The sequence below is a fragment of the Phalaenopsis equestris genome, unplaced genomic scaffold, assembly GCF_001263595.1.
Source record: "Phalaenopsis equestris unplaced genomic scaffold, ASM126359v1 Scaffold000002, whole genome shotgun sequence".
NCBI classification, from domain to species: Eukaryota; Viridiplantae; Streptophyta; class Magnoliopsida; order Asparagales; family Orchidaceae; genus Phalaenopsis; species Phalaenopsis equestris.
This window is the reverse complement of record NW_018164444.1, coordinates 37,510,316-37,522,364: the sequence shown is the minus strand read 5'-3', so window position 1 is coordinate 37,522,364 and position 12,049 is coordinate 37,510,316. Positions and strand designations below refer to the sequence as shown.

The 12,049-nt window shown below is 33.4% G+C and overlaps 1 protein-coding gene across 4 annotated transcripts in view; it reads left to right on the top strand.

Annotated features, from left to right (window-relative positions):
• The window catches only part of LOC110017826 (MLO-like protein 12), a 64,021-nt gene that overhangs the window by 18,106 nt on the left and 33,866 nt on the right, over nucleotides 1-12,049 (top strand). The gene's annotated exons all lie outside the window — the stretch shown is intronic.

Sequence of the window (12,049 nt, the reverse complement as noted above, 5' to 3'; positions counted from 1 at the left end):
GGCTTTTAGCTAGGGTACATTGGAGTTCATAAGGTGATAAGATACTGGAAACTTGATAAGTGGTATGGTTGAAGCTTTACTAGTTTTATAAAATTGGAGACATCTTGGAGTTGAGAGTGTCCATACTCTAGGGTTGGCCAAGCCTAGTATGAGAAAAAATGGATTATATTAAGAGAGATGAATAGAAAAGAGAACATATAATTTAGGGTTCATTAAATTCCTTGAAGATTTTCCTTAAAAATTCATCAAATGGTAGAGCAGCCAACATAACCACCATTTGTAAGAATTTATTAGTAGCAAAATATAATTTTTATTCTATAAATTCAAAAGATAAAGTTAAATCATATTAATAGGCTTGTTTCAACAAATTTAGAAAGCATTTAGATTAAATGAACAACTATTATATGAATTTATGATTTTTTTAAGAGATAAATAATATAAAATTTAAAACTTATATAAGTAAAAAAATTCAACTAAATCAAGTAAGTCCGCTCAAATGATCCTAAAATCAAGCAATCTCTTAAATTTTTTTTATGCTTGATTGGTGGGGCCGAACTGCACATCAAAAGACTATAAATCAAGCTTCTTTATTATTTATCATCAGATTTGGACAGAATAGAGATCATTCATGGCTTTATATTAACCTAAATCTTGATATAATGCATTAATTTTTGACATTGACTTTTGCCTTTATGTTTGTGCTGCATCGATTGCTTCAAACATTGAATGAACTTTTCTCTAATAAGATAAAGTACATTTAATCATCCAATTATTTAGAGTTACATTTGTCATCCAAGTGCATCAAGAAAGGGGTTAATTTATTTATTTAACAAAAAATTTAAGTGATGCATTTTATTATAGAGAGAGAATTTATCTAAACGATGTTATGAGCATTCAAGAATTATAAGAGTATGCAAAAGTTGCAAGATGCAAGTTATGTTTCTTGTGATTTGTCAATCAGGAAGGACGAAAATCCGACAGCTAAATTAGGAGTTTTCTATAATTAGGAGCTTTCTTATTTAACTTATTTCCAATATCTTTATTCTGATTTATTTCCCTTTTAGCCGAATATTTAGATTAGGAATATTTATTGTTAGGTTATGTAAAATAGATTATGCAGAATATTTTGTACATAAAATAGATTGTAAGATTATTATTTAATGGAATGAAAGCAAAGGGAAAATGCATCAAACCTATTCAGAATTCAATCTATTTGTCTCAAAACTTCGACATGGTATCAGAGCGACGTTGAATCAGCATGAATCCTTCGTAGTCTTCAGCACTAGAATATCTTTCGTCGGCATCTTCGACTGCTACCAAGATCCTCGCCTGCTCACCGGGAGCGCTCGTTCGTTTCCTTCTTTGAGTTCTGCGACATCTTCCTCCTTCGTCTGCTTAGTTTGCGACATCTTCGATCCACAGTGGAGTCGAAGGAAACCCACTGCTTCTCTGCCCTAGCCGCGATCTTCTTGTCGCCTCTGCCCTAGTCGCGGTCTTCTCGTCACCTCTGCCATAGCGTGATCTTCCCAGATCACCGACGATCCTCTCTGCTGCAATTAAACTTTGCCTTATGAGCCGCGCAGTCCATCGTGCAGCACTTCCCTAGTGACGACTCAGCTTGTCGCGCCACTTCGCCACTTCGTCGCGTCGTCTCTGCCGTAGCTGCGACCCTCCTCGTGAACCTGCGATCTCCTCGTTTAGGGGCATAGCCGTGATCTCCTCTCGTCCCTGCGTCTCTGCCCTAGCTCCGACTCTCCTCGTCAACCGTCGTCTCTGCCCTAGCTGCGGCTCTCCTCCCTCGCGCCGACCTTAGAGCTCTGGTCCTCTGCTACCCGAAATCGTTGGCGAAGGTACCGAATATGTTTGAGTAGCTGCTGATATTCACAAGAGGTGGACTCATCTTATGGAATTGCGAGGAGCCCAGCAACTCAACAACGCCATCAGGGGATCTCCAATCATGCTTTCCTTTTAAGCTTTTTGCCACCTCGAGTTGCGGCGTTGGTCTGGTTTCTTCTTTTTGTTGTTCTTTACTCTTCTCGTGAGGAACGAGGTGGAAAAAAAGAAGTATGTCTTGAAGAATATCAAACTTGATCGACAGTCAGATAGATCTGCTTGCCAAGAGATGGAACTTATTCTGAAGTGCAAAATCAATTCATTGTGGAATACAAGGATTCTTGGGTTGAAAAGGGCTATTATGTTTGTATTATTATTCGTCCGATTCAGATCTTCTTCGCTAGACATCTTTCGCTAGGCATCACTGCTTCTGTGGCATCTTCGACTGCTTTGCTTCATCAGCTTCAGCTTCAGCTTTGACACTCCTTCCTAGATCGATGGCTTCAGCTTCGGCAAACCATAGATATTAGGCTTCGACACTTTTAGGCTTCGACATTCTCGGCTTTGACACTTTCGGCTTCGACACTCACTGCTTGAGGATTTTTGGTCTCGACAGTGTTATCAGTTTTTTGTTGGCAAATTGATGCTTCCTGATCAGTCAGCATCAATTTGAGGGGCGATGTCAATCTGAAAGGACGGAAATCAGACAGCTAAATTAGGAGTTTTCTATAATTAGGAGCTTTCTTATTTAAATTATTTTCAATATTTTTATTATGATTTATTTCCCTTTTAGCTAAATATTTGATTAGGAATATGTATTATTAGATTACCTAAAATAGATTATGCAGAATATTTTGTTCCTAAAATAAATTGTAAGATTATTATTTAATGGAATGAAAGCAAAGGGAAAATGCATCGATCCTATTTAGAATTCAGCCTATTTTTCTCAAAACTTTGACATAATTTGGCTATCATAAAAATCATGAGGGACAAGAATTCTCTCATAGGTCAAAATATTTTAATAATAAAAATATGACTTGTGTACGTATCATAAGGCTATCAGGGATAAGCATTTGGTTAAACATTTTTAGAAATTTTGATGGGATGTAAATTCAGGCAGAAAACTTACTATTTTTAATAGATTAATACTTGGGATAAGATTCAATTTAAGATATGATCATCTTATTTTATTCCTAAGGCAAGCATTTAAACTTTACTATATTTGCATTTATATTATTATTATTTAATTAGTTTTATTGTTTTACTTATTCATAGAAACCATAAAAAATTTATTAAATGGTGATTACAACATCTAAAATAGAATGAGTGGAAGTATTTGATAGATTAATAGGTTTATTTGGGTTGTAGCCATTTATAATGTTAAAAGGAATTTTTTAATTGATTCTGTAAATTGTGTTGCTATATGTGAACTCATAAGTATTTAGAAGTCGCTCAAAAGAATAGTGCTCTTATTTACTAAAGACTTTAATGAATTACGTTATTCACTAAAGACTTTAGTGATTTACCTGAGGGTAAATTTAAAACTTCCATTCAACTATCAATTTGGTGGTGTAATGTTAAAAAAAAGGGTAAATGTATCCCAAATAATTTTTATAAATTTTTTTAAAATATGAAACAAATCGTCATCCATCTCTAAAGTAGTTATTGATGATAAATCTAGTTGTTCTCATCACTAGGTTTTAAGCAATATAAGAAGTATTATTTTGGAGAACCTATAAACATTAACAAAAATACTATCAGGTCTATAAGAGTTCTTGATATTCTTAATATGAAGTCCATTGAGAGTTTCTCTTATAGTAAATATTAGACCAAGAGATTAGTATATTTGTCAGCTTTTTGTTATGCTAATTTTTCAAGTGAGAAAATATCCGATGACATATTTATCAGCTCTTCTTTTAAGAAAGGCAAATATATTTTTAATTCTATCAATTAAGTTGTCTTATTTTTTCAAAATGTCTCAGTCCCTAAAATGAGGCCTAGTGATACAAAAAAGTCAATGAAATAATCTTAGAATGCAAAGCCTTGCTTTATGATAAAAATCTGCATGAAGAATAAAAAGAGCGCCCAATCAACACACTTGAGTTATTCAAGCGGTCATTAAAAAAGGGATAAAATCAATGACATAAAATAATAATCTTTCATACTTGAAAGGATAAGAATATATGATTGTCGGCGATAAAAAGTTGAAAGGTGTGGTGGAGTTGCCCGTAGGAAGCTGTCGGTCACCGGAATCGAAATCCCGTCGCCCGCTTCGAAAGGACACTTTAATTTACATATAGTTTAAGTTTAGAAAAATATGAAAATCAAACTGACCCCATATTTTTCACAGTTTAAATGAAAGAGCACTCTACCTCAAACCCTGTATCTATCCCGAGGGATAAATACAAGACTTGAGGATGAGACTCGATCAAATAAACTAAGAAATATATGACACCCGTTTGGTCTGCGAAACTATTTTATTTGCCGACAAATTCCTCTATTTAATATGAAAAATTAAATAGGGTTTATTTTAAGCTGGGTTCAGAAAAACTTCCTATAAGGGCAAGCCCCTATAGTTAATTACATCTTAAATGACCGAAGTCACTTAAGAATACTCTCGATAAAAATCAGGAAAAATTGTCTTCAAGGAGGTCAAAAGGATAAAACTTTTCAACGAAATCGGACAAAGATGTGTGCAAAAGGTGAATGATTCAAACTTGAAACATTTATTGTAGAATCCAAAGGAGGAAGAACTAGGGGATGCTACAGATCCAGAGGAGATCCTCGATGACTTCCCAGTCTACCCTATGGTTTGGCTTCAGTTTTGAGGAGAAATATTCAAGTGTTTTATCCCACCAATTTTATTTATTTAAGGCTTACATTCGTGTGAAATGATCACACAAATAGCCTGAAAGATGTGAGGATTTAGGTCGTAACGAACGACAACCACAGAATCCTAAAACGAGTTAGGGCTTAGATCGTACAACAGAGCTATACAAATGCATAATGAAAAGTTTGAGGATTTATGTTGCGCTAGGCGAACAACCTCGAAATCCTATGAATTGTTGTTTTAATTTTTAGGAAATGAATGGTTTAGCTGGGGAAGACATGTTCTGCTGTTGAAGATGGTCGTGCTGCCCACCGCGCTAGTTCCAAGCTCTTGTCATGACGAGTTTAAGTTTTTTAGGGTGTCAGGTTATAATGTCAAATCCAACGGCCCTATGACTGTAGTTCTTCAGATATTTTTATAGATAACATGTTGAAGTTGTATAGTGTATAGCATAACAGTAGAATATGTAGCACATGACAAGCAGTAGGGTATGCAGTAAAGAAAGCAGTACAACATACAATGTACAGAAAAGTAAAAGGTACAGCAGGGAAGTGATTATAAGAGAATAACATGCTGCAAACATAAAACAAACCTGTATATCTGGGAGATCCGCTGTTCCTTAGGTGTAATTGATGTGACAGGTACAAGCAACAAAACTTGAGAAAGTAAGCTGAAATACTTTATATAAACGAAAACAAAGAAACATCGTCCAAAAATCTCAAGAAAGATCGTCAAAGACTCACGACAAGAGAAATGCGAGGAAATCGACGAATTAACAAATCGATTAAAATTGTAGAAAACACGGAAAAATCCCGAAAAGAGACCACGAGCGCTTTGTCCAAAAATTCCAAGAAATAAAATTCCAAAAAGAGAGGGACCGCAAGCACTCGGGTCGGGGCTAGGCTCAACTATATATTAGTATTCGAGGGTCGTCGAAGGCTATTCGGTCACCCGGATGTATAAAGCCCGCCACTCAACTAGAAGAATGTCCTATCGAACCTAACTCAGGAGGGTATTCCTTAGCCTAAACAGGTGATCAACAGGTGGGCAATCAATTTTAAAATGTATTTAAAATTTATGTTTTCAACATGCACATAGGTTTCAAACATGCGAAACGTGGGCTGTATCAATTTTGTATGTAGCGAAAAATGTATTTTTGTTTTAGAAAAAGGTGTGTTTGTTCTTATCAAAATTGTTTTTATCAATTTTATTGTTTTTATCAATTTTGAAAAGTGAAAAGTAGTTGTCCACGAGCGCGAGAGGAATAAATGGGAGAGGGGAAAATGAAATTAGGTTAAATATTTTTAATATAAGTTATTAATTAAAATAATAATAATAATAAAATATTATTTATTATTATAATTAACATTTAAATATGTATTTTCCCAAAGGCACGTCGTCGCAATGAAACGAACGTTCCCCCTAGGCAAAGTCGATGTTCCGGACGCATCAGCGCAGTCCGTTCGTCATCCGGAGTCTTCCGGGCAAACTCGTCGTCGATCGGGTCAAAACGCGTCGCGGTTCGAATCCTATCAAAATTTCGGTATGAGTTCTATCAAACAGGACGGTGTAGAGGACGGCGGCGCCAAATCAACGAGTACAGTCAATCCTAAGGCCGACAGTCCTATAGGAATACTCTCTGAGTTCCTTCGGAGTAGCCTTACCTGCTAAGCAATAGCGGTCAAAACTAATATATTGAACGTCAAGTTGAGCGAAGAAAAGTTCAAAATTGCTAACGGGGAGGGCTCCTTCACTAGTTTTCTAGGAGTAGTCGACAGAAAGGTCCTATGACTAGATCCTAGGCTACTAAGGAGGGGAAAACTGCACCTCGACCGAAAGCGAGGTCAACAATGATTCTAAAGAGGACATGCTTAAGTGAAATTGGATATAATTAATAACTTCATTCTTAATATCTAGTTTTCCTTCTTATAGAAATGTTTCCTATTTTGCAAGCCTATGGGTAAGTATTTTTTTAGTGGTGATCTAATTATGGGCATGATGGTCATAATATAAGGCAATATGACTGTATAAAACATAGTGCATCAATCATTTAAGCAATTTATTGATGACATAGAATTCTTTTAATAAGTATTTGGATTTTTTTTGTTCATTTAAGTCTTTTACACAAGTCATGGCTGAGTCCTTCACTTATTGTTTAGTTCAAAGGCATGACAAGAGTCTTCTCAATGACATAGAAAACTTAGGCAACCTATAGACATGCGAAGAGGTTATGAGGTTCTTAATTTACTCAAAATGATTTAGTCCTATTTGTTATCCATAAAAATATTTTCGTCGCTATGGGTGTCTGTGATAGGAACCATAACATTAAATTATTAATTTGATTCATAACATCTTCGAAGCTGACATGAATTCTTAATAATAATAAGAGATTTTGGTGTTGAACACTTAATGCATGACTTGTCCATAGAAAATTTGTGGTGGAGTTTGTTAGTAGAAACTATAAAACTTATGAATATAACTTCACTATGTAGAAAAAAAACAATCCTAGAATAAGGTTAAATTATAATAAAATTTTAATGAAAACAACCATTAAACCTGTTATAAAAGTAGTTTTAATACTTTTTGTCATAAATCTTATGAAGGTACTAGAAGAATTAGTCAATCCAAATGGTGTAACTAACCATCCTTATTTACCAAAAGGCATCTTAAAAGCAATATTCAGTTCATTACCTAGCCTAATTTAATTAAATAGTAACCAATTATAATATAGATTTTAAAGAATATGAGTAGTTTACAAATAGGTTTGAGCTTATCATCAAGACTATGGATTAAGAATCAACACAGGATTATAATCTTATTTATCAACTATCTATGCATTTCTTCATGATCCATCTTTTTTTTTAATGTGAAAAGAGTAGGGGGCAACACATGTACCAAAGCTTTCTTACCAAAATCTTTATATTAGGAGGTTATTCTCCGAAAAGTTTCATTTTACATGTTTCTTTGTATTAAATTTATGGTGGATTAGGCTAGGAAACTATGAACAATGGTGAGGTCAATGACATATTTGAGGTGGTTCATTTGAGCTCATATTATTAAGTCTAATAATATAGTGAAGATCATAGAATGTATGTGAGTTTTTAAAGAGAACTCAGAAACTTGCAGTAAGTGCAATGTGGAGTCTAGACAAATTATTTTCTCAATCTTTTAAACCCAATTATTATATATGGATCTGAGTAGGAGGTCGGTCGTAAGGGGAGGCCTTTTTAATAAAGTATGTGATAGTAATTTACTAATTGTTTTAATGAAGTAACATATATTATGTCAAAAGAGATTTTTAAAAGGAAAATATTGTCTATTTTGCTTATGATTTTATAGAAGAAGCTTGATAGTATTATTATTAACTTAAGTACATAGATGATATATGATCCATAGTGAATTACATCGCTATCATATAACCATGATCTATGTAATATAATATATGTTATATTCTTTGTTAGGCAACACACAAATCCAATTTCTGTTACTACTCATTTTAAGCAAGATAAGACATCTTAAAGTCACATGTAGAGTGGTGGCATTAATGCAATTAAACTTAAAATGCTTATAATGATGTCCAAATTTTATTTTTGCTCAAATTAGGATATTGATGGAGATAAAATTTATTACATTCAAAACATCAATCATGACCTTATATCTATTCTTAAAATAGTAGTTTTCATTTAAAAAAATTATATGATCAACTGTTTTCCCAAATTTAACTTGTTCATCATAGGGCATCTTATAGCAATCATTAGTGTTTCATCAAAATAATTTTTTTAAAAGATCTTCATTTAAAATATATCATATTTCTTAGGTTGGGACTCTTTTTTTTAAATTAAATTTATTTATGTACTAATTATAAATGTGCTTTTTTTACATTTAAAACAAAAAATGACATTAGTGCGCTCATATGGTTGAGCTCAGAACGGGACAGTGAACATTAGTGGAAAATGATGCAATGTTTAACATAATGCTCCTTGAGATAATTTTCTAATGAAGGAAATTAGTCATCCTCATAACTCAGAGTATAAATTTACTTTCTAGTCCTATATAAAAGTAAAATTAAAAATAATATAAGTTTTAATATTCTAGTATATTACATTATATAACTCTTTTTAAAAAAAAAATATTATTTAAAACAAAACCACCAAGTTAAGCAATTGGACATGCTATGAGAACTTTAGATGTGGTATAGTTGATGAACATCTTGGCAAAGTATCCCTCAATATCATTATTTACCCTGCTTGCACTATCCTTCAATATCATTTTGTTACTACTCTCTATAATTCAATTCAACTTCAACTTTTAATCATCCAGAAAAGTTCACCTCAACTTGTGAAGATTGTTTTTGCATAATTCATATTTAGTAGTATTTATAATCCTATATGGAAGTCATTCAACCATCAAAAGCAAATTTGGAGTTGCTCTTAAAATAAATGGGAAACTCAATGGTGCCCATCCATATTTATTAGTGTCTATGATTACTAGCATTTTGTGAGATCATATGAACACACTATTAAAATATTAAATGAGAGGATTATTCCTAACTTGAGAATAATATAAGATAAAATTTATGATTATCTTTCTTTCACTAATCCATAAATACGATTATAAAAATAAAAGTAGGATCTTATTATCTTATTCTTTTTACAAGCCACTCTCTATAATGCAAGAGAATCAGAAAATTAAAATTTTATTCAAATATATAATTTTTGAAAATGTAAAAGAGACTTGGTGAACTAGCCAATAATCAGAGATGCAGTGGCTCCCAAGTTTACTTGCCCAAAGCTTCTAAAGTCAGTGAAGCATTTCACCCAAATTAGAGAGATTATTTTTAGAGAAATTTTGACTGAATCAAAGGATTTAAGTTTTAAGGACGTTCACTTATTTCAAAGGAATCCTTTTCAAAAAGAACTGAACCATGCAAGTTGAAGGGGCCAAGCTTAAATGACACTCATCATCCATTCTTCAAACATAATTCTATTGGGCACTCACTTGCCCTAAAACACTTGGCTAGGGCGTCATAAGAAAATCAAAATCAAAAGTGGCAACTCGATTTTTTGAGTCGACTACTTCTCCCAATCACTTAACAATGAAGCATGCATATATTCTTGCATTGTGTTAATGTTGTTATAATGAATATACAATATATTTTTAATTAGATCAAAATAAAGCCTCTATCACATCACCCAAAGACTGTAAATGCCTGGTCAAATGAGTTATTCTGAGGAAACAAGAGGCAATACTGTACTTCTCCTAGTATGAAGTTATGAAATCTCTAAATCTTTTTTTCTTCTTCTAGCTGATTTTATTTTCCTCTTTTAACTTAACTTTTTTGCTGTTATTTTATGGAATCTATCTAAGCGTCGAGCATTAGCATCTATAAAATTGGATCCAACATTTACATTTTGCAGTGTTGTTGCACATGTCTGCACACTTGTCTATTGCATTCAATAAGCTCCAATTTTACATTGGCATGTACATGGTTATTGTTGCGCTAATACAAGATGAAACCATCAAACAATCACACAATCTGTCATTGCAATGCATTGTGTTGTCGTTCACGCAACTATAGGGTGAGAATCATCCTAATTGTAAGTTATCTTGTTCTTGGATCCAACATTTACATTTTGTAGTGTTGTTGCACATGTCTGCATGCTTGTTTATTACATTCAATAAGCTCCAATTTTACATTGGCATGTACATGGTTATTGTTGTGCTAATACAAGATCAAACCATTAAACAATCACACAATCTGTCATTGCAATGCATTGTGTTGTCGTTCACGTAACTATAGGGTGAGAATCATCTTAATTGTAAGTTATCTTGTTTGATTAAAACTGGTTTGAATAAACCCAATCATGTTTTGGCTCTAATTTGGATAAAATTAGGTGTAAATTTCTTTTTTAAACATGTTAATAACTCACACACACATATAGAGGGAGAGAGTGAGAGAGAAAGTGAGAGATTAAATTTAAAATATAGTATTATTTATATTTTGAGTTTGTTTGAAGCTAACTCAATTATATTCAAAACTAGTTCTAAGTCAGCTGTAAGACCTTACAAAGCCATAAAGTGTGGCATATGCTTGTTTATTGCATTCAATAAGTTCAAATTTTACATTGGCACGTGCATAGTTATTGTTGTGCTAATACAAGATCAAACCATGAAACAATCACACAATCTGTCATTGCAATGCAGTGTGTTGTCGTTCACGCAACTATAGGGTGAGAATCATCCTAATTGTAAGTTATCTTGTTTGATTAAAACTGGTTTGAATCAACCCAATCATATTTTGGCTCTAATTTGGATAAAATTAGGTTGTAAATTTCTTTTTTAAACATGTTAATAACTCACACACACATATAGAGGGAGAGAGTGAGAGAGAAAGTGAGAGATCAATTTTAAAATATAGTATTATTTATATTTTGAGTTTGTTTGAAGCTAACTCAACTATATTCCAAACTAGTTCTAAGTCAGTTGTAAGACCTTACGAAGCCATAAAGTGTGGCATAAGATATGGATTAATTGATTTGATAAGGGAAACCTAACTTTACATCCATTATAATGAACACTTGTTTTTTGTATTTGGAAATTGCTTATGAAAGTTATCATAAATAAAACCTATTCATTCTAACGTAAAATTGCATATCATTCGCATCATTTTTGAGTTGGTCAAGAGAACTCCTTTACTTCGCACGGCGTTGTCTTTGCGATACCTTCCCAAGTGATCTCCATTACACACCACTGCTCCCACGGATTCCTCTTATCTCTCATACATCATCTATCTTGAAATGGCTTCCTAGTGAAATTCATGCACATCTCTACTCCATTTAACTTCTTTTATCCTTCATATGCCATTGGTTGTACAATGCCTTTAGCTTGAGCTTTGCCGCATGCTATTGTTCTCCAAAACTCCTCTCCTTCACATTCCACTGTTTTTGTAATGCCTTTTTTGCAAGCCCCGTCTCACATTTAAGTGTTGTGATGAACTCTTCTCTTTCGCATATCTTGGATCTCATGATGTCTTCCATACAAACTCAATCTCTTATGATGTCGATCCCATGAACTTTTCTTCTCCTTCACATCAGTCTCACAAACTACTGTGTTTCACCACATGTTGTCGGCCCCATGATGCCTTGCCCATGAGCATCATTGCATACAATTGGTCTCATGAAGTTCGCTTTTCCTTAAACTCCATTGCGTCCATTGTTGCCTTTGAATGAATAAATGAGGGTTCCAACAAGCTTTAAATTAATGTTAATTCTCTTTTGATTGTCTTCAAGTGAGCATCCCGCGAATAGAAGTGGTTCTCTCGGTGGGAGTAATTTTGTAAGCTACAAATTTTCATACATTTTTCTCTTAAAAAAATAAATATCAAAA